General features: G+C 45.9%; 9 non-coding genes across 9 annotated transcripts; all 9 read left to right on the top strand.

The window, feature by feature from the left end:
- Nucleotides 1-892: 892 nt before the first annotated feature.
- LOC130328152 (U2 spliceosomal RNA) lies at nucleotides 893-1,083 on the top strand. The gene has a single exon (XR_008872216.1). It is a non-coding gene; the product is annotated as a U2 spliceosomal RNA (small nuclear RNA).
- A 2,066-nt stretch (nucleotides 1,084-3,149) lies between these two features.
- LOC130328151 (U2 spliceosomal RNA) lies at nucleotides 3,150-3,340 on the top strand. The gene has a single exon (XR_008872215.1). It is a non-coding gene; the product is annotated as a U2 spliceosomal RNA (small nuclear RNA).
- A 2,085-nt stretch (nucleotides 3,341-5,425) lies between these two features.
- LOC130328150 (U2 spliceosomal RNA) lies at nucleotides 5,426-5,616 on the top strand. Its single transcript, XR_008872214.1, has one exon. It is a non-coding gene; the product is annotated as a U2 spliceosomal RNA (small nuclear RNA).
- A 2,087-nt stretch (nucleotides 5,617-7,703) lies between these two features.
- On the top strand, nucleotides 7,704-7,894 carry LOC130328300 (U2 spliceosomal RNA). Its single transcript, XR_008872329.1, has one exon. It is a non-coding gene; the product is annotated as a U2 spliceosomal RNA (small nuclear RNA).
- A 2,094-nt stretch (nucleotides 7,895-9,988) lies between these two features.
- Nucleotides 9,989-10,179, top strand: LOC130328298 (U2 spliceosomal RNA). The gene has a single exon (XR_008872328.1). It is a non-coding gene; the product is annotated as a U2 spliceosomal RNA (small nuclear RNA).
- A 2,085-nt stretch (nucleotides 10,180-12,264) lies between these two features.
- LOC130328210 (U2 spliceosomal RNA) lies at nucleotides 12,265-12,454 on the top strand. The gene has a single exon (XR_008872269.1). It is a non-coding gene; the product is annotated as a U2 spliceosomal RNA (small nuclear RNA).
- Nucleotides 12,455-14,552: 2,098 nt separating this feature from the next.
- On the top strand, nucleotides 14,553-14,743 carry LOC130328297 (U2 spliceosomal RNA). Its single transcript, XR_008872327.1, has one exon. It is a non-coding gene; the product is annotated as a U2 spliceosomal RNA (small nuclear RNA).
- Nucleotides 14,744-16,832: 2,089 nt separating this feature from the next.
- LOC130328296 (U2 spliceosomal RNA) lies at nucleotides 16,833-17,023 on the top strand. The gene has a single exon (XR_008872326.1). It is a non-coding gene; the product is annotated as a U2 spliceosomal RNA (small nuclear RNA).
- A 2,089-nt stretch (nucleotides 17,024-19,112) lies between these two features.
- Nucleotides 19,113-19,303, top strand: LOC130328295 (U2 spliceosomal RNA). Its single transcript, XR_008872325.1, has one exon. It is a non-coding gene; the product is annotated as a U2 spliceosomal RNA (small nuclear RNA).
- The last annotated feature ends 1,417 nt before the right edge of the window (nucleotides 19,304-20,720 follow it).

Raw genomic sequence — 20,720 nt, 5'->3', positions numbered from 1 at the left:
ATATATATATATATATATATACGCACACACACACATATATATAAACGTATTCTCCGTTGAGATATTGCAGCCGCTGCTGTGTCCAGGCCCAGGAGCCTTAGCACTGTGCTGTGATGTCACTCAATACCACTGACATCACTAGGTGTAAACAACATCTCTCCTTTGCTGTGTATGTGACTATGGAGCTGTTTGGTGATGTCGTCTATTATGGCCTTCATAGAAGCAACAGGAGATTGTTGCATCCATCTAGAACCCTCAGAACTACAGTGCTATGATGTCACTCACTTCCACAGGCCTTGCAGAGTGTAAACAACAACAACCCAGCTTTGTTGTGTATGTAACCATAGGAATTTGTGATGTCACCTAGAACCTTCACAGCAGCGACAGCTTTATGAGGAGCATCAGCACTGCTCTGCCTGAGCAGAACCATCACCGCCATAGGTTGTCAAATAACCCGGGTTTAACCCACACAGGTAAGTCCAATGGGGTGCAGGCATGTCCTCTATGCTTACAGCTTCCCGTGGGTGTTGGTTTGATACCGTTTGGGGACAGCCAAGGAGGCATCTGCAGGCAACAAAGGTAGGTGTGTGCTTGTGTGTGTGTTTCCTATGCAGATCCTAAGCCCAGTGTCACATGCAAGTAGGAGGAGTAAGAAGGGTTCCTGGCTAATCCGGGTTATGGATTGCATTTAAAAAGGCCCCGTGGGAGTGCAATGGGCCCCTGTCTTGCTGCTTAGCAATAATGGTATGGGTTTAGGTTCTGCTGTGTGTACTGGTGGTTGACTGCCCCCCAGCCCAGAGTGTGCATGGAAAATTGTCTGGCAGCCTCCCTGACAGCAAGCAGTGATAGTGCCCATGAAGGGCACCTTGTTGGGCCCGCCCCTTTCACGGTTATCGCTTCTCGGCCTTTTGGCTAAGATCAAGTGTAGTATCTGTTCTTATCAGTTTAATATCTGATACGTCCCCTATCTGGGGACCATATATTAAATGGATTTTTGAGAACGGGGGCCGATTTCGAAGCTTGCTTCCGTCGCCCTATGCATTGACCCGATATGGCAGTATCTTCGGGTACAGTGCACCACCCCCTTACAGGGTTAAAAAGAAAGATTCCTACTTTCATTGCTACCTGCTTGCTGGCTAGCCAGCTAGCCAGCCCTGTGGGCCTTGCTGCTGCTGCAGCCAAAAAACAAAAGGTGGTGCTGCTGCTGCTTCTGCTTCTGCTTGTGTCTGGCCGCTGTTGGAGCGTCCAGGCACAGGACTTCTGCTGCTGCTGACTAAATGGCCTCCTTAATTGGATCATTTGAGTAGCCAGCACACCTGTGCAGGTAGGGCATGACATGATAGGCAGCTGCCTTGATAGCGGGTGGGTGCTGAATGTTCCTAATTGACAAAATAAGATTAATGCTTATGAAGAAATATAAAATCTCATCCCTTCCCCAATATCGCGCCACACCCCTACCCCTTAATTCCCTGGTTGAACTTGATGGACATATGTCTTTTTTCGACCGTACTAACTATGTAACTATGTAACATAACATGGGGGGGTCTCCTGGCTGTTCACACAGGTGTGTCATTGCTGTACATTGACCATGCATTGCTTCTGTGGTATTGCAAAGGCAAAGACAAATGCTTCCAGCCATCCATTGCACTAATGGATTGGTCATCAGCTGGCTGTCTATGTCCCGCATCAATATAGACCAAAGTACAGAGGGTTAGGCTATGCTATTGTGCACTTACCTGATGCATCAGAAGGTGCGAGGCCCTTGCTAAATTCTGTGCACAGACTTTGAGATCTATACTTTAGACTGTATCTAAACCTGCTCCAACATGGACTGACATTCTGGCCTACTTTCAGCCGATGCGACTTGTCTGTCGCTGAACAGTCGCTTTTTATGTATTCAGCACCTATGTATAATGTTGTAAAAATGCTCTAGAAGCTAAAGTCGCAGAAATGTCACACATATTTGGCCTGCAACTTTCTGTGCGACAAATTCAGACAGGAAAAATCAGTATAAATCCTTAGAAAATTATCCCCCAGTGTCTCCATCTGCTGGCGGTATTGAATAAGCATTGCTGCACTGATGGGGTATGCATTAGACGAAAAAAAAGAAGAAAAAGAAGAATAATACGCCCAGAAAAGAGGCGAAAAGGAGAAAAACTTAAAAAAACGTGAAAAAAAAGTAAGAGGAAGAGAAGGGAAAAAAAGGTGGAAATGGGTTTAAAAGTGATTTCGGCGGAGAATATATATATATATATATATATATATATATATATATACGCGCACACACACACATATATATAAACGTATTCTCCGTTGAGATATTGCAGCCGCTGCTGTGTCCAGGCCCAGGAGCCTTAGCACTGTGCTGTGATGTCACTCAATACCACTGACATCACTAGGTGTAAACAACATCTCTCCTTTGCTGTGTATGTGACTATGGAGCTGTTTGGTGATGTCGTCTATTATGGCCTTCATAGAAGCAACAGGAGATTGTTGCATCCATCTAGAACCCTCAGAACTACAGTGCTATGATGTCACTCACTTCCACAGGCCTTGCAGAGTGTAAACAACAACAACCCAGCTTTGTTGTGTATGTAACCATAGGGATTTGTGATGTCACCTAGAACCTTCACAGCAGCGACAGCTTTATGAGGAGCATCAGCACTGCTCTGCCTGAGCAGAACCATCACCGCCATAGGTTGTCAAATAACCCGGGTTTAACCCACACAGGTAAGTCCAATGGGGTGCAGGCATGTCCTCTATGCTTACAGCTTCCCGTGGGTGTTGGTTTGATACCGTTTGGGGACAGCCAAGGAGGCATCTGCAGGCAACAAAGGTAGGTGTGTGCTTGTGTGTGTGTTTCCTATGCAGATCCTAAGCCCAGTGTCACATGCAAGTAGGAGGAGTAAGAAGGGTTCCTGGCAAATCCGGGTTATGGATTGCATTTAAAAAGGCCCCGTGGGAGTGCAATGGGCCCCTGTCTTGCTGCTTAGCAATAATGGTATGGGTTTAGGTTCTGCTGTGTGTACTGGTGGTTGACTGCCCCCCAGCCCAGAGTGTGCATGGAAAATTGTCTGGCAGCCTCCCTGACAGCAAGCAGTGATAGTGCCCATGAAGGGCACCTTGTTGGGCCCGCCCCTTTCACGGTTATCGCTTCTCGGCCTTTTGGCTAAGATCAAGTGTAGTATCTGTTCTTATCAGTTTAATATCTGATACGTCCCCTATCTGGGGACCATATATTAAATGGATTTTTGAGAACGGGGGCCGATTTCGAAGCTTGCTTCCGTCGCCCTATGCATTGACCCGATATGGCAGTATCTTCGGGTACAGTGCACCACCCCCTTACAGGGTTAAAAAGAAAGATTCCTACTTTCATTGCTACCTGCTTGCTGGCTAGCCAGCTAGCCAGCCCTGTGGGCCTTGCTGCTGCTGCAGCCAAAAAACAAAAGGTGGTGCTGCTGCTGCTTCTGCTGCTTCTGCTTCTGCTTGTGTCTGGCCGCTGTTGGAGCGTCCAGGCACAGGACTTCTGCTGCTGCTGACTAAATGGCCTCCTTAATTGGATCATTTGAGTAGCCAGCACACCTGTGCAGGTAGGGCATGACATGATAGGCAGCTGCCTTGATAGCGGGTGGGTGCTGAATGTTCCTAATTGACAAAATAAGATTAATGCTTATGAAGAAATATAAAATCTCATCCCTTCCCCAATATCGCGCCACACCCCTACCCCTTAATTCCCTGGTTGAACTTGATGGACATATGTCTTTTTTCGACCGTACTAACTATGTAACTATGTAACATAACATGGGGGGGGTCTCCTGGCTGTTCACACAGGTGTGTCATTGCTGTACATTGACCATGCATTGCTTCTGTGGTATTGCAAAGGCAAAGACAAATGCTTCCAGCCATCCATTGCACTAATGGATTGGTCATCAGCTGGCTGTCTATGTCCCGCATCAATATAGACCAAAGTACAGAGGGTTAGGCTATGCTATTGTGCACCTACCTGATGCATCAGAAGGTGCGAGGCCCTTGCTAAATTCTGTGCACAGACTTTGAGATCTATACTTTAGACTGTATCTAAACCTGCTCCAACATGGACTGACATTCTGGCCTACTTTCAGCCGATGCGACTTGTCTGTCGCTGAACAGTCGCTTTTTATGTATTCAGCACCTATGTATAATGTTGTAAAAATGCTCTAGAAGCTAAAGTCGCAGAAATGTCACACATATTTGGCCTGCAACTTTCTGTGCGACAAATTCAGACAGGAAAAATCAGTATAAATCCTTAGAAAATTATCCCCCAGTGTCTCCATCTGCTGGCGGTATTGAATAAGCATTGCTGCACTGATGGGGTATGCATTAGACGAAAAAAAAGAAGAAAAAGAAGAATAATACGCCCAGAAAAGAGGCGAAAAGGAGAAAAACGTAAAAAAACGTGAAAAAAAAGTAAGAGGAAGAGAAGGGAAAAAAAGGTGGAAATGGGTTTAAAAGTGATTTCGGCGGAGAAATATATATATATATATATATATATATATATATATATATATATATATACGCACACACACACATATATATAAACGTATTCTCCGTTGAGATATTGCAGCCGCTGCTGTGTCCAGGCCCAGGAGCCTTAGCACTGTGCTGTGATGTCACTCAATACCACTGACATCACTAGGTGTAAACAACATCTCTCCTTTGCTGTGTATGTGACTATGGAGCTGTTTGGTGATGTCGTCTATTATGGCCTTCATAGAAGCAACAGGAGATTGTTGCATCCATCTAGAACCCTCAGAACTACAGTGCTATGATGTCACTCACTTCCACAGGCCTTGCAGAGTGTAAACAACAACAACCCAGCTTTGTTGTGTATGTAACCATAGGGATTTGTGATGTCACCTAGAACCTTCACAGCAGCGACAGCTTTATGAGGAGCATCAGCACTGCTCTGCCTGAGCAGAACCATCACCGCCATAGGTTGTCAAATAACCCGGGTTTAACCCACACAGGTAAGTCCAATGGGGTGCAGGCATGTCCTCTATGCTTACAGCTTCCCGTGGGTGTTGGTTTGATACCGTTTGGGGACAGCCAAGGAGGCATCTGCAGGCAACAAAGGTAGGTGTGTGCTTGTGTGTGTGTTTCCTATGCAGATCCTAAGCCCAGTGTCACATGCAAGTAGGAGGAGTAAGAAGGGTTCCTGGCAAATCCGGGTTATGGATTGCATTTAAAAAGGCCCCGTGGGAGTGCAATGGGCCCCTGTCTTGCTGCTTAGCAATAATGGTATGGGTTTAGGTTCTGCTGTGTGTACTGGTGGTTGACTGCCCCCCAGCCCAGAGTGTGCATGGAAAATTGTCTGGCAGCCTCCCTGACAGCAAGCAGTGATAGTGCCCATGAAGGGCACCTTGTTGGGCCCGCCCCTTTCACGGTTATCGCTTCTCGGCCTTTTGGCTAAGATCAAGTGTAGTATCTGTTCTTATCAGTTTAATATCTGATACGTCCCCTATCTGGGGACCATATATTAAATGGATTTTTGAGAACGGGGGCCGATTTCGAAGCTTGCTTCCGTCGCCCTATGCATTGACCCGATATGGCAGTATCTTCGGGTACAGTGCACCACCCCCTTACAGGGTTAAAAAGAAAGATTCCTACTTTCATTGCTACCTGCTTGCTGGCTAGCCAGCTAGCCAGCCCTGTGGGCCTTGCTGCTGCTGCAGCCAAAAAACAAAAGGTGGTGCTGCTGCTGCTTCTGCTGCTTCTGCTTCTGCTTGTGTCTGGCCGCTGTTGGAGCGTCCAGGCACAGGACTTCTGCTGCTGCTGACTAAATAGCCTCCTTAATTGGATCATTTGAGTAGCCAGCACACCTGTGCAGGTAGGGCATGACATGATAGGCAGCTGCCTTGATAGCGGGTGGATGCTGAATGTTCCTAATTGACAAAATAAGATTAATGCTTATGAAGAAATATAAAATCTCATCCCTTCCCCAATATCGCGCCACACCCCTACCCCTTAATTCCCTGGTTGAACTTGATGGACATATGTCTTTTTTCGACCGTACTAACTATGTAACTATGTAACATAACATGGGGGGGGGGGGTCTCCTGGCTGTTCACACAGGTGTGTCATTGCTGTACATTGACCATGCATTGCTTCTGTGGTATTGCAAAGGCAAAGACAAATGCTTCCAGCCATCCATTGCACTAATGGATTGGTCATCAGCTGGCTGTCTATGTCCCGCATCAATATAGACCAAAGTACAGAGGGTTAGGCTATGCTATTGTGCACCTACCTGATGCATCAGAAGGTGCGAGGCCCTTGCTAAATTCTGTGCACAGACTTTGAGATCTATACTTTAGACTGTATCTAAACCTGCTCCAACATGGACTGACATTCTGGCCTACTTTCAGCCGATGCGACTTGTCTGTCGCTGAACAGTCGCTTTTTATGTATTCAGCACCTATGTATAATGTTGTAAAAATGCTCTAGAAGCTAAAGTCGCAGAAATGTCACACATATTTGGCCTGCAACTTTCTGTGCGACAAATTCAGACAGGAAAAATCAGTATAAATCCTTAGAAAATTATCCCCCAGGGTCTCCATCTGCTGGCGGTATTGAATAAGCATTGCTGCACTGATGGGGTATGCATTAGACGAAAAAAAAGAAGAAAAAGAAGAATAATACGCCCAGAAAAGAGGCGAAAAGGAGAAAAACGTAAAAAAACGTGAAAAAAAAGTAAGAGGAAGAGAAGGGAAAAAAAGGTGGAAATGGGTTTAAAAGTGATTTCGGCGGAGAAATATATATATATATATATATATATATATATATATATATATATACGCGCACACACACACATATATATAAACGTATTCTCCGTTGAGATATTGCAGCCGCTGCTGTGTCCAGGCCCAGGAGCCTTAGCACTGTGCTGTGATGTCACTCAATACCACTGACATCACTAGGTGTAAACAACATCTCTCCTTTGCTGTGTATGTGACTATGGAGCTGTTTGGTGATGTCGTCTATTATGGCCTTCATAGAAGCAACAGGAGATTGTTGCATCCATCTAGAACCCTCAGAACTACAGTGCTATGATGTCACTCACTTCCACAGGCCTTGCAGAGTGTAAACAACAACAACCCAGCTTTGTTGTGTATGTAACCATAGGGATTTGTGATGTCACCTAGAACCTTCACAGCAGCGACAGCTTTATGAGGAGCATCAGCACTGCTCTGCCTGAGCAGAACCATCACCGCCATAGGTTGTCAAATAACCCGGGTTTAACCCACACAGGTAAGTCCAATGGGGTGCAGGCATGTCCTCTATGCTTACAGCTTCCCATGGGTGTTGGTTTGATACCGTTTGGGGACAGCCAAGGAGGCATCTGCAGGCAACAAAGGTAGGTGTGTGCTTGTGTGTGTGTTTCCTATGCAGATCCTAAGCCCAGTGTCACATGCAAGTAGGAGGAGTAAGAAGGGTTCCTGGCAAATCCGGGTTATGGATTGCATTTAAAAAGGCCCCGTGGGAGTGCAATGGGCCCCTGTCTTGCTGCTTAGCAATAATGGTATGGGTTTAGGTTCTGCTGTGTGTACTGGTGGTTGACTGCCCCCCAGCCCAGAGTGTGCATGGAAAATTGTCTGGCAGCCTCCCTGACAGCAAGCAGTGATAGTGCCCATGAAGGGCACCTTGTTGGGCCCGCCCCTTTCACGGTTATCGCTTCTCGGCCTTTTGGCTAAGATCAAGTGTAGTATCTGTTCTTATCAGTTTAATATCTGATACGTCCCCTATCTGGGGACCATATATTAAATGGATTTTTGAGAACGGGGGCCGATTTCGAAGCTTGCTTCCGTCGCCCTATGCATTGACCCGATATGGCAGTATCTTCGGGTACAGTGCACCACCCCCTTACAGGGTTAAAAAGAAAGATTCCTACTTTCATTGCTACCTGCTTGCTGGCTAGCCAGCTAGCCAGCCCTGTGGGCCTTGCTGCTGCTGCAGCCAAAAAACAAAAGGTGGTGCTGCTGCTGCTTCTGCTGCTTCTGCTTCTGCTTGTGTCTGGCCGCTGTTGGAGCGTCCAGGCACAGGACTTCTGCTGCTGCTGACTAAATAGCCTCCTTAATTGGATCATTTGAGTAGCCAGCACACCTGTGCAGGTAGGGCATGACATGATAGGCAGCTGCCTTGATAGCGGGTGGGTGCTGAATGTTCCTAATTGACAAAATAAGATTAATGCTTATGAAGAAATATAAAATCTCATCCCTTCCCCAATATCGCGCCACACCCCTACCCCTTAATTCCCTGGTTGAACTTGATGGACATATGTCTTTTTTCGACCGTACTAACTATGTAACTATGTAACATAACATGGGGGGGGGGTCTCCTGGCTGTTCACACAGGTGTGTCATTGCTGTACATTGACCATGCATTGCTTCTGTGGTATTGCAAAGGCAAAGACAAATGCTTCCAGCCATCCATTGCACTAATGGATTGGTCATCAGCTGGCTGTCTATGTCCCGCATCAATATAGACCAAAGTACAGAGGGTTAGGCTATGCTATTGTGCACCTACCTGATGCATCAGAAGGTGCGAGGCCCTTGCTAAATTCTGTGCACAGACTTTGAGATCTATACTTTAGACTGTATCTAAACCTGCTCCAACATGGACTGACATTCTGGCCTACTTTCAGCCGATGCGACTTGTCTGTCGCTGAACAGTCGCTTTTTATGTATTCAGCACCTATGTATAATGTTGTAAAAATGCTCTAGAAGCTAAAGTCGCAGAAATGTCACACATATTTGGCCTGCAACTTTCTGTGCGACAAATTCAGACAGGAAAAATCAGTATAAATCCTTAGAAAATTATCCCCCAGGGTCTCCATCTGCTGGCGGTATTGAATAAGCATTGCTGCACTGATGGGGTATGCATTAGACGAAAAAAAAGAAGAAAAAGAAGAATAATACGCCCAGAAAAGAGGCGAAAAGGAGAAAAACGTAAAAAAACGTGAAAAAAAAGTAAGAGGAAGAGAAGGGAAAAAAAGGTGGAAATGGGTTTAAAAGTGATTTCGGCGGAGAAATATATATATATATATATATATATATATATATATATATATATATATATATATACGCGCACACTCACACATATATATAAACGTATTCTCCGTTGAGATATTGCAGCCGCTGCTGTGTCCAGGCCCAGGAGCCTTAGCACTGTGCTGTGATGTCACTCAATACCACTGACATCACTAGGTGTAAACAACATCTCTCCTTTGCTGTGTATGTGACTATGGAGCTGTTTGGTGATGTCGTCTATTATGGCCTTCATAGAAGCAACAGGAGATTGTTGCATCCATCTAGAACCCTCAGAACTACAGTGCTATGATGTCACTCACTTCCACAGGCCTTGCAGAGTGTAAACAACAACAACCCAGCTTTGTTGTGTATGTAACCATAGGGATTTGTGATGTCACCTAGAACCTTCACAGCAGCGACAGCTTTATGAGGAGCATCAGCACTGCTCTGCCTGAGCAGAACCATCACCGCCATAGGTTGTCAAATAACCCGGGTTTAACCCACACAGGTAAGTCCAATGGGGTGCAGGCATGTCCTCTATGCTTACAGCTTCCCGTGGGTGTTGGTTTGATACCGTTTGGGGACAGCCAAGGAGGCATCTGCAGGCAACAAAGGTAGGTGTGTGCTTGTGTGTGTGTTTCCTATGCAGATCCTAAGCCCAGTGTCACATGCAAGTAGGAGGAGTAAGAAGGGTTCTGGCAAATCCGGGTTATGGATTGCATTTAAAAAGGCCCCGTGGGAGTGCAATGGGCCCCTGTCTTGCTGCTTAGCAATAATGGTATGGGTTTAGGTTCTGCTGTGTGTACTGGTGGTTGACTGCCCCCCAGCCCAGAGTGTGCATGGAAAATTGTCTGGCAGCCTCCCTGACAGCAAGCAGTGATAGTGCCCATGAAGGGCACCTTGTTGGGCCCGCCCCTTTCACGGTTATCGCTTCTCGGCCTTTTGGCTAAGATCAAGTGTAGTATCTGTTCTTATCAGTTTAATATCTGATACGTCCCCTATCTGGGGACCATATATTAAATGGATTTTTGAGAACGGGGGCCGATTTCGAAGCTTGCTTCCGTCGCCCTATGCATTGACCCGATATGGCAGTATCTTCGGGTACAGTGCACCACCCCCTTACAGTGTTAAAAAGAAAGATTCCTACTTTCATTGCTACCTGCTTGCTGGCTAGCCAGCTAGCCAGCCCTGTGGGCCTTGCTGCTGCTGCAGCCAAAAAACAAAAGGTGGTGCTGCTGCTGCTTCTGCTGCTTCTGCTTCTGCTTGTGTCTGGCCGCTGTTGGAGCGTCCAGGCACAGGACTTCTGCTGCTGCTGACTAAATGGCCTCCTTAATTGGATCATTTGAGTAGCCAGCACACCTGTGCAGGTAGGGCATGACATGATAGGCAGCTGCCTTGATAGCGGGTGGGTGCTGAATGTTCCTAATTGACAAAATAAGATTAATGCTTATGAAGAAATATAAAATCTCATCCCTTCCCCAATATCGCGCCACACCCCTACCCCTTAATTCCCTGGTTGAACTTGATGGACATATGTCTTTTTTCGACCGTACTAACTATGTAACTATGTAACATAACATGGGGGGGGGGGGGGTCTCCTGGCTGTTCACACAGGTGTGTCATTGCTGTACATTGACCATGCATTGCTTCTGTGGTATTGCAAAGGCAAAGACAAATGCTTCCAGCCATCCATTGCACTAATGGATTGGTCATCAGCTGGCTGTCTATGTCCCGCATCAATATAGACCAAAGTACAGAGGGTTAGGCTATGCTATTGTGCACCTACCTGATGCATCAGAAGGTGCGAGGCCCTTGCTAAATTCTGTGCACAGACTTTGAGATCTATACTTTAGACTGTATCTAAACCTGCTCCAACATGGACTGACATTCTGGCCTACTTTCAGCCGATGCGACTTGTCTGTCGCTGAACAGTCGCTTTTTATGTATTCAGCACCTATGTATAATGTTGTAAAAATGCTCTAGAAGCTAAAGTCGCAGAAATGTCACACATATTTGGCCTGCAACTTTCTGTGCGACAAATTCAGACAGGAAAAATCAGTATAAATCCTTAGAAAATTATCCCCCAGTGTCTCCATCTGCTGGCGGTATTGAATAAGCATTGCTGCACTGATGGGGTATGCATTAGACGAAAAAAAAGAAGAAAAAGAAGAATAATACGCCCAGAAAAGAGGCGAAAAGGAGAAAAACGTAAAAAAACGTGAAAAAAAAGTAAGAGGAAGAGAAGGGAAAAAAAGGTGGAAATGGGTTTAAAAGTGATTTCGGCGGAGAAATATATATATATATATATATATATATATATATATATATACGCGCACACACACACATATATATAAACGTATTCTCCGTTGAGATATTGCAGCCGCTGCTGTGTCCAGGCCCAGGAGCCTTAGCACTGTGCTGTGATGTCACTCAATACCACTGACATCACTAGGTGTAAACAACATCTCTCCTTTGCTGTGTATGTGACTATGGAGCTGTTTGGTGATGTCGTCTATTATGGCCTTCATAGAAGCAACAGGAGATTGTTGCATCCATCTAGAACCCTCAGAACTACAGTGCTATGATGTCACTCACTTCCACAGGCCTTGCAGAGTGTAAACAACAACAACCCAGCTTTGTTGTGTATGTAACCATAGGGATTTGTGATGTCACCTAGAACCTTCACAGCAGCGACAGCTTTATGAGGAGCATCAGCACTGCTCTGCCTGAGCAGAACCATCACCGCCATAGGTTGTCAAATAACCCGGGTTTAACCCACACAGGTAAGTCCAATGGGGTGCAGGCATGTCCTCTATGCTTACAGCTTCCCGTGGGTGTTGGTTTGATACCGTTTGGGGACAGCCAAGGAGGCATCTGCAGGCAACAAAGGTAGGTGTGTGCTTGTGTGTGTGTTTCCTATGCAGATCCTAAGCCCAGTGTCACATGCAAGTAGGAGGAGTAAGAAGGGTTCCTGGCAAATCCGGGTTATGGATTGCATTTAAAAAGGCCCCGTGGGAGTGCAATGGGCCCCTGTCTTGCTGCTTAGCAATAATGGTATGGGTTTAGGTTCTGCTGTGTGTACTGGTGGTTGACTGCCCCCCAGCCCAGAGTGTGCATGGAAAATTGTCTGGCAGCCTCCCTGACAGCAAGCAGTGATAGTGCCCATGAAGGGCACCTTGTTGGGCCCGCCCCTTTCACGGTTATCGCTTCTCGGCCTTTTGGCTAAGATCAAGTGTAGTATCTGTTCTTATCAGTTTAATATCTGATACGTCCCCTATCTGGGGACCATATATTAAATGGATTTTTGAGAACGGGGCCGATTTCGAAGCTTGCTTCCGTCGCCCTATGCATTGACCCGATATGGCAGTATCTTCGGGTACAGTGCACCACCCCCTTACAGGGTTAAAAAGAAAGATTCCTACTTTCATTGCTACCTGCTTGCTGGCTAGCCAGCTAGCCAGCCCTGTGGGCCTTGCTGCTGCTGCAGCCAAAAAACAAAAGGTGGTGCTGCTGCTGCTTCTGCTGCTTCTGCTTCTGCTTCTGCTTGTGTCTGGCCGCTGTTGGAGCGTCCAGGCACAGGACTTCTGCTGCTGCTGACTAAATGGCCTCCTTAATTGGATCATTTGAGTAGCCAGCACACCTGTGCAGGTAGGGCATGACATGATAGGCAGCTGCCTTGATAGCGGGTGGGTGCTGAATGTTCCTAATTGACAAAATAAGATTAATGCTTATGAAGAAATATAAAATCTCATCCCTTCCCCAATATCGCGCCACACCCCTACCCCTTAATTCCCTGGTTGAACTTGATGGACATATGTCTTTTTTCGACCGTACTAACTATGTAACTATGTAACATAACATGGGGGGGGGGGGGGGGGTCTCCTGGCTGTTCACACAGGTGTGTCATTGCTGTACATTGACCATGCATTGCTTCTGTGGTATTGCAAAGGCAAAGACAAATGCTTCCAGCCATCCATTGCACTAATGGATTGGTCATCAGCTGGCTGTCTATGTCCCGCATCAATATAGACCAAAGTACAGAGGGTTAGGCTATGCTATTGTGCACCTACCTGATGCATCAGAAGGTGCGAGGCCCTTGCTAAATTCTGTGCACAGACTTTGAGATCTATACTTTAGACTGTATCTAAACCTGCTCCAACATGGACTGACATTCTGGCCTACTTTCAGCCGATGCGACTTGTCTGTCGCTGAACAGTCGCTTTTTATGTATTCAGCACCTATGTATAATGTTGTAAAAATGCTCTAGAAGCTAAAGTCGCAGAAATGTCACACATATTTGGCCTGCAACTTTCTGTGCGACAAATTCAGACAGGAAAAATCAGTATAAATCCTTAGAAAATTATCCCCCAGTGTCTCCATCTGCTGGCGGTATTGAATAAGCATTGCTGCACTGATGGGGTATGCATTAGACGAAAAAAAAGAAGAAAAAGAAGAATAATACGCCCAGAAAAGAGGCGAAAAGGAGAAAAATGTAAAAAAACGTGAAAAAAAAGTAAGAGGAAGAGAAGGGAAAAAAAGGTGGAAATGGGTTTAAAAGTGATTTCGGCGGAGAAATATATATATATATATATATATATATATATATATATATATATACGCGCACACTCACACATATATATAAACGTATTCTCCGTTGAGATATTGCAGCCGCTGCTGTGTCCAGGCCCAGGAGCCTTAGCACTGTGCTGTGATGTCACTCAATACCACTGACATCACTAGGTGTAAACAACATCTCTCCTTTGCTGTGTATGTGACTATGGAGCTGTTTGGTGATGTCGTCTATTATGGCCTTCATAGAAGCAACAGGAGATTGTTGCATCCATCTAGAACCCTCAGAACTACAGTGCTATGATGTCACTCACTTCCACAGGCCTTGCAGAGTGTAAACAACAACAACCCAGCTTTGTTGTGTATGTAACCATAGGGATTTGTGATGTCACCTAGAACCTTCACAGCAGCGACAGCTTTATGAGGAGCATCAGCACTGCTCTGCCTGAGCAGAACCATCACCGCCATAGGTTGTCAAATAACCCGGGTTTAACCCACACAGGTAAGTCCAATGGGGTGCAGGCATGTCCTCTATGCTTACAGCTTCCCGTGGGTGTTGGTTTGATACCGTTTGGGGACAGCCAAGGAGGCATCTGCAGGCAACAAAGGTAGGTGTGTGCTTGTGTGTGTGTTTCCTATGCAGATCCTAAGCCCAGTGTCACATGCAAGTAGGAGGAGTAAGAAGGGTTCCTGGCAAATCCGGGTTATGGATTGCATTTAAAAAGGCCCCGTGGGAGTGCAATGGGCCCCTGTCTTGCTGCTTAGCAATAATGGTATGGGTTTAGGTTCTGCTGTGTGTACTGGTGGTTGACTGCCCCCCAGCCCAGAGTGTGCATGGAAAATTGTCTGGCAGCCTCCCTGACAGCAAGCAGTGATAGTGCCCATGAAGGGCACCTTGTTGGGCCCGCCCCTTTCACGGTTATCGCTTCTCGGCCTTTTGGCTAAGATCAAGTGTAGTATCTGTTCTTATCAGTTTAATATCTGATACGTCCCCTATCTGGGGACCATATATTAAATGGATTTTTGAGAACGGGGGCCGATTTCGAAGCTTGCTTCCGTCGCCCTATGCATTGACCCGATATGGCAGTATCTTCGGGTACAGTGCACCACCCCCTTACAGGGTTAAAAAGAAAGATTCCTACTTTCATTGCTACCTGCTTGCTGGCTAGCCAGCTAGCCAGCCCTGTGGGCCTTGCTGCTGCTGCAGCCAAAAAACAAAAGGTGGTGCTGCTGCTGCTTCTGCTGCTTCTGCTTCTGCTTGTGTCTGGCCGCTGTTGGAGCGTCCAGGCACAGGACTTCTGCTGCTGCTGACTAAATGGCCTCCTTAATTGGATCATTTGAGTAGCCAGCACACCTGTGCAGGTAGGGCATGACATGATAGGCAGCTGCCTTGATAGCGGGTGGGTGCTGAATGTTCCTAATTGACAAAATAAGATTAATGCTTATGAAGAAATATAAAATCTCATCCCTTCCCCAATATCGCGCCACACCCCTACCCCTTAATTCCCTGGTTGAACTTGATGGACATATGTCTTTTTTCGACCGTACTAACTATGTAACTATGTAACATAACATGGGGGGGGGGGGGGGGTCTCCTGGCTGTTCACACAGGTGTGTCATTGCTGTACATTGACCATGCATTGCTTCTGTGGTATTGCAAAGGCAAAGACAAATGCTTCCAGCCATCCATTGCACTAATGGATTGGTCATCAGCTGGCTGTCTATGTCCCGCATCAATATAGACCAAAGTACAGAGGGTTAGGCTATGCTATTGTGCACCTACCTGATGCATCAGAAGGTGCGAGGCCCTTGCTAAATTCTGTGCACAGACTTTGAGATCTATACTTTAGACTGTATCTAAACCTGCTCCAACATGGACTGACATTCTGGCCTACTTTCAGCCGATGCGACTTGTCTGTCGCTGAACAGTCGCTTTTTATGTATTCAGCACCTATGTATAATGTTGTAAAAATGCTCTAGAAGCTAAAGTCGCAGAAATGTCACACATATTTGGCCTGCAACTTTCTGTGCGACAAATTCAGACAGGAAAAATCAGTATAAATCCTTAGAAAATTATCCCCCAGTGTCTCCATCTGCTGGCGGTATTGAATAAGCATTGCTGCACTGATGGGGTATGCATTAGACGAAAAAAAAGAAGAAAAAGAAGAATAATACGCCCAGAAAAGAGGCGAAAAGGAGAAAAACGTAAAAAAACGTGAAAAAAAAGTAAGAGGAAGAGAAGGGAAAAAAAGGTGGAAATGGGTTTAAAAGTGATTTCGGCGGAGAAATATATATATATATATATATATATATATATATATATATACGCGCACACACACACATATATATATAAACGTATTCTCCGTTGAGATATTGCAGCCGCTGCTGTGTCCAGGCCCAGGAGCCTTAGCACTGTGCTGTGATGTCACTCAATACCACTGACATCACTAGGTGTAAACAACATCTCTCCTTTGCTGTGTATGTGACTATGGAGCTGTTTGGTGATGTCGTCTATTATGGCCTTCATAGAAGCAACAGGAGATTGTTGCATCCATCTAGAACCCTCAGAACTACAGTGCTATGATGTCACTCACTTCCACAGGCCTTGCAGAGTGTAAACAACAACAACCCAGCTTTGTTGTGTATGTAACCATAGGGATTTGTGATGTCACCTAGAACCTTCACAGCAGCGACAGCTTTATGAGGAGCATCAGCACTGCTCTGCCTGAGCAGAACCATCACCGCCATAGGTTGTCAAATAACCCGGGTTTAACCCACACAGGTAAGTCCAATGGGGTGCAGGCATGTCCTCTATGCTTACAGCTTCCCGTGGGTGTTGGTTTGATACCGTTTGGGGACAGCCAAGGAGGCATCTGCAGGCAACAAAGGTAGGTGTGTGCTTGTGTGTGTGTTTCCTATGCAGATCCTAAGCCCAGTGTCACATGCAAGTAGGAGGAGTAAGAAGGGTTCCTGGCAAATCCGGGTTATGGATTGCATTTAAAAAGGCCCCGTGGGAGTGCAATGGGCCCCTGTCTTGCTGCTTAGCAATAATGGTATGGGTTTAGGTTCTGCTGTGTGTACTGGTGGTTGACTGCCCCCCAGCCCAGAGTGTGCATGGAAAATTGTCTGGCAGCCTCCCTGACAGCAAGCAGTGATAGTGCCCATGAAGGGCACCTTGTTGGGCCCGCCCCTTTCACGGTTATCGCTTCTCGGCCTTTTGGCTAAGATCAAGTGTAGTATCTGTTCTTATCAGTTTAATATCTGATACGTCCCCTATCTGGGGACCATATATTAAATGGATTTTTGAGAACGGGGGCCGATTTCGAAGCTTGCTTCCGTCGCCCTATGCATTGACCCGATATGGCAGTATCTTCGGGTACAGTGCACCACCCCCTTACAGGGTTAAAAAGAAAGATTCCTACTTTCATTGCTACCTGCTTGCTGGCTAGCCAGCTAGCCAGCCCTGTGGGCCTTGCTGCTGCTGCAGCCAAAAAACAAAAGGTGGTGCTGCTGCTGCTTCTGCTGCTTCTGCTTCTGCTTGTGTCTGGCCGCTGTTGGAGCGTCCAGGCACAGGACTTCTGCTGCTGCTGACTAAATGGCCTCCTTAATTGGATCATTTGAGTAGCCAGCACACCTGTGCAGGTAGGGCATGACATGATAGGCAGCTGCCTTGATAGCGGGTGGGTGCTGAATGTTCCTAATTGACAAAATAAGATTAATGCTTATGAAGAAATATAAAATCTCATCCCTTCCCCAATATCGCGCCACACCCCTACCCCTTAATTCCCTGGTTGAACTTGATGGACATATGTCTTTTTTCGACCGTACTAACTATGTAACTATGTAACATAACATGGGGGGGGGGGGTCTCCTGGCTGTTCACACAGGTGTGTCATTGCTGTACATTGACCATGCATTGCTTCTGTGGTATTGCAAAGGCAAAGACAAATGCTTCCAGCCATCCATTGCACTAATGGATTGGTCATCAGCTGGCTGTCTATGTCCCGCATCAATATAGACCAAAGTACAGAGGGTTAGGCTATGCTATTGTGCACCTACCTGATGCATCAGAAGGTGCGAGGCCCTTGCTAAATTCTGTGCACAGACTTTGAGATCTATACTTTAGACTGTATCTAAACCTGCTCCAACATGGACTGACATTCTGGCCTACTTTCAGCCGATGCGACTTGTCTGTCGCTGAACAGTCGCTTTTTATGTATTCAGCACCTATGTATAATGTTGTAAAAATGCTCTAGAAGCTAAAGTCGCAGAAATGTCACACATATTTGGCCTGCAACTTTCTGTGCGACAAATTCAGACAGGAAAAATCAGTATAAATCCTTAGAAAATTATCCCCCAGTGTCTCCATCTGCTGGCGGTATTGAATAAGCATTGCTGCACTGATGGGGTATGCATTAGACGAAAAAAAAGAAGAAAAAGAAGAATAATACGCCCAGAAAAGAGGCGAAAAGGAGAAAAACGTAAAAAAACGTGAAAAAAAAGTAAGAGGAAGAGAAGGGAAAAAAAGGTGGAAATGGGTTTAAAAGTGATTTCGGCGGAGAAATATATATATATATATATATATATATATATATATATATATATATACGCGCACACACACACATATATATAAACGTATTCTCCGTTGAGATATTGCAGCCGCTGCTGTGTCCAGGCCCAGGAGCCTTAGCACTGTGCTGTGATGTCACTCAATACCACTGACATCACTAGGTGTAAACAACATCTCTCCTTTGCTGTGTATGTGACTATGGAGCTGTTTGGTGATGTCGTCTATTATGGCCTTCATAGAAGCAACAGGAGATTGTTGCATCCATCTAGAACCCTCAGAACTACAGTGCTATGATGTCACTCACTTCCACAGGCCTTGCAGAGTGTAAACAACAACAACCCAGCTTTGTTGTGTATGTAACCATAGGGATTTGTGATGTCACCTAGAACCTTCACAGCAGCGACAGCTTTATGAGGAGCATCAGCACTGCTCTACCTGAGCAGAACCATCACCGCCATAGGTTGTCAAATAACCCGGGTTTAACCCACACAGGTAAGTCCAATGGGGTGCAGGCATGTCCTCTATGCTTACAGCTTTCCGTGGGTGTTAGTTTGATACCGTTTGGGGACAGCCAAGGAGGCATCTGCAGGCAACAAAGGTAGGTGTGTGCTTGTGTGTGTGTTTCCTATGCAGATCCTAAGCCCAGTGTCACATGCAAGTAGGAGGAGTAAGAAGGGTTCCTGGCAAATCCGGGTTATGGATTGCATTTAAAAAGGCCCCGTGGGAGTGCAATGGGCCCCTGTCTTGCTGCTTAGCAATAATGGTATGGGTTTAGGTTCTGCTGTGTGTACTGGTGGTTGACTGCCCCCCAGCCCAGAGTGTGCATGGAAAATTGTCTGGCAGCCTCCCTGACAGCAAGCAGTGATAGTGCCCATGAAGGGCACCTTGTTGGGCCCGCCCCTTTCACGGTTATCGCTTCTCGGCCTTTTGGCTAAGATCAAGTGTAGTATCTGTTCTTATCAGTTTAATATCTGATACGTCCCCTATCTGGGGACCATATATTAAATGGATTTTTGAGAACGGGGGCCGATTTCGAAGCTTGCTTCCGTCGCCCTATGCATTGACCCGATATGGCAGTATCTTCGGGTACAGTGCACCACCCCCTTACAGGGTTAAAAAGAAAGATTCCTACTTTCATTGCTACCTGCTTGCTGGCTAGCCAGCTAGCCAGCCCTGTGGGCCTTGCTGCTGCTGCAGCCAAAAAACAAAAGGTGGTGCTGCTGCTGCTTCTGCTGCTTCTGCTTCTGCTTGTGTCTGGCCGCTGTTGGAGCGTCCAGGCACAGGACTTCTGCTGCTGCTGACTAAATGGCCTCCTTAATTGGATCATTTGAGTAGCCAGCACACCTGTGCAGGTAGGGCATGACATGATAGGCAGCTGCCTTGATAGCGGGTGGGTGCTGAATGTTCCTAATTGACAAAATAAGATTAATGCTTATGAAGAAATATAAAATCTCATCCCTTCCCCAATATCGCGCCACACCCCTACCCCTTAATTCCCTGGTTGAACTTGATGGACATATGTCTTTTTTCGACCGTACTAACTATGTAACTATGTAACATAACATGGGGGGGGGGGGGGTCTCCTGGCTGTTCACACAGGTGTGTCATTGCTGTACATTGACCATGCATTGCTTCTGTGGTATTGCAAAGGCAAAGACAAATGCTTCCAGCCATCCATTGCACTAATGGATTGGTCATCAGCTGGCTGTCTATGTCCCGCATCAATATAGACCAAAGTACAGAGGGTTAGGCTATGCTATTGTGCACCTACCTGATGCATCAGAAGGTGCGAGGCCCTTGCTAAATTCTGTGCACAGACTTTGAGATCTATACTTTAGACTGGATCTAAACCTGCTCCAACATGGACTGACATTCTGGCCTACTTTCAGCCGATGCGACTTGTCTGTCGCTGAACAGTCGCTTTTTATGTATTCAGCACCTATGTATAATGTTGTAAAAATGCTCTAGAAGCTAAAGTCGCAGAAATGTCACACATATTTGGCCTGCAACTTTCTGTGCGACAAATTCAGACAGGAAAAATCAGTATAAATCCTTAGAAAATTATCCCCCAGTGTCTCCATCTGCTGGCGGTATTGAATAAGCATTGCTGCACTGATGGGGTATGCATTAGACGAAAAAAAAGAAGAAAAAGAAGAATAATACGCCCAGAAAAGAGGCGAAAAGGAGAAAAACGTAAAAAAACGTGAAAAAAAAGTAAGAGGAAGAGAAGGGAAAAAAAGGTGGAAATGGGTTTAAAAGTGATTTCGGCGGAGAAATATATATATATATATATATATATATATATATATATATATATATACGCGCACACACACACATATATATAAACGTATTCTCCGTTGAGATATTGCAGCCGCTGCTGTGTCCAGGCCCAGGAGCCTTAGCACTGTGCTGTGATGTCACTCAATACCACTGACATCACTAGGTGTAAACAACATCTCTCCTTTGCTGTGTATGTGACTATGGAGCTGTTTGGTGATGTCGTCTATTATGGCCTTCAT

Source organism: Hyla sarda, unplaced genomic scaffold, assembly GCF_029499605.1.
Source record: "Hyla sarda isolate aHylSar1 unplaced genomic scaffold, aHylSar1.hap1 scaffold_305, whole genome shotgun sequence".
In the NCBI taxonomy this organism is placed as follows: Eukaryota; Metazoa; Chordata; class Amphibia; order Anura; family Hylidae; genus Hyla; species Hyla sarda.
The sequence above is the reverse complement of the archived record's forward strand: the minus strand, read 5'-3'. Positions and strand labels throughout refer to the sequence as shown.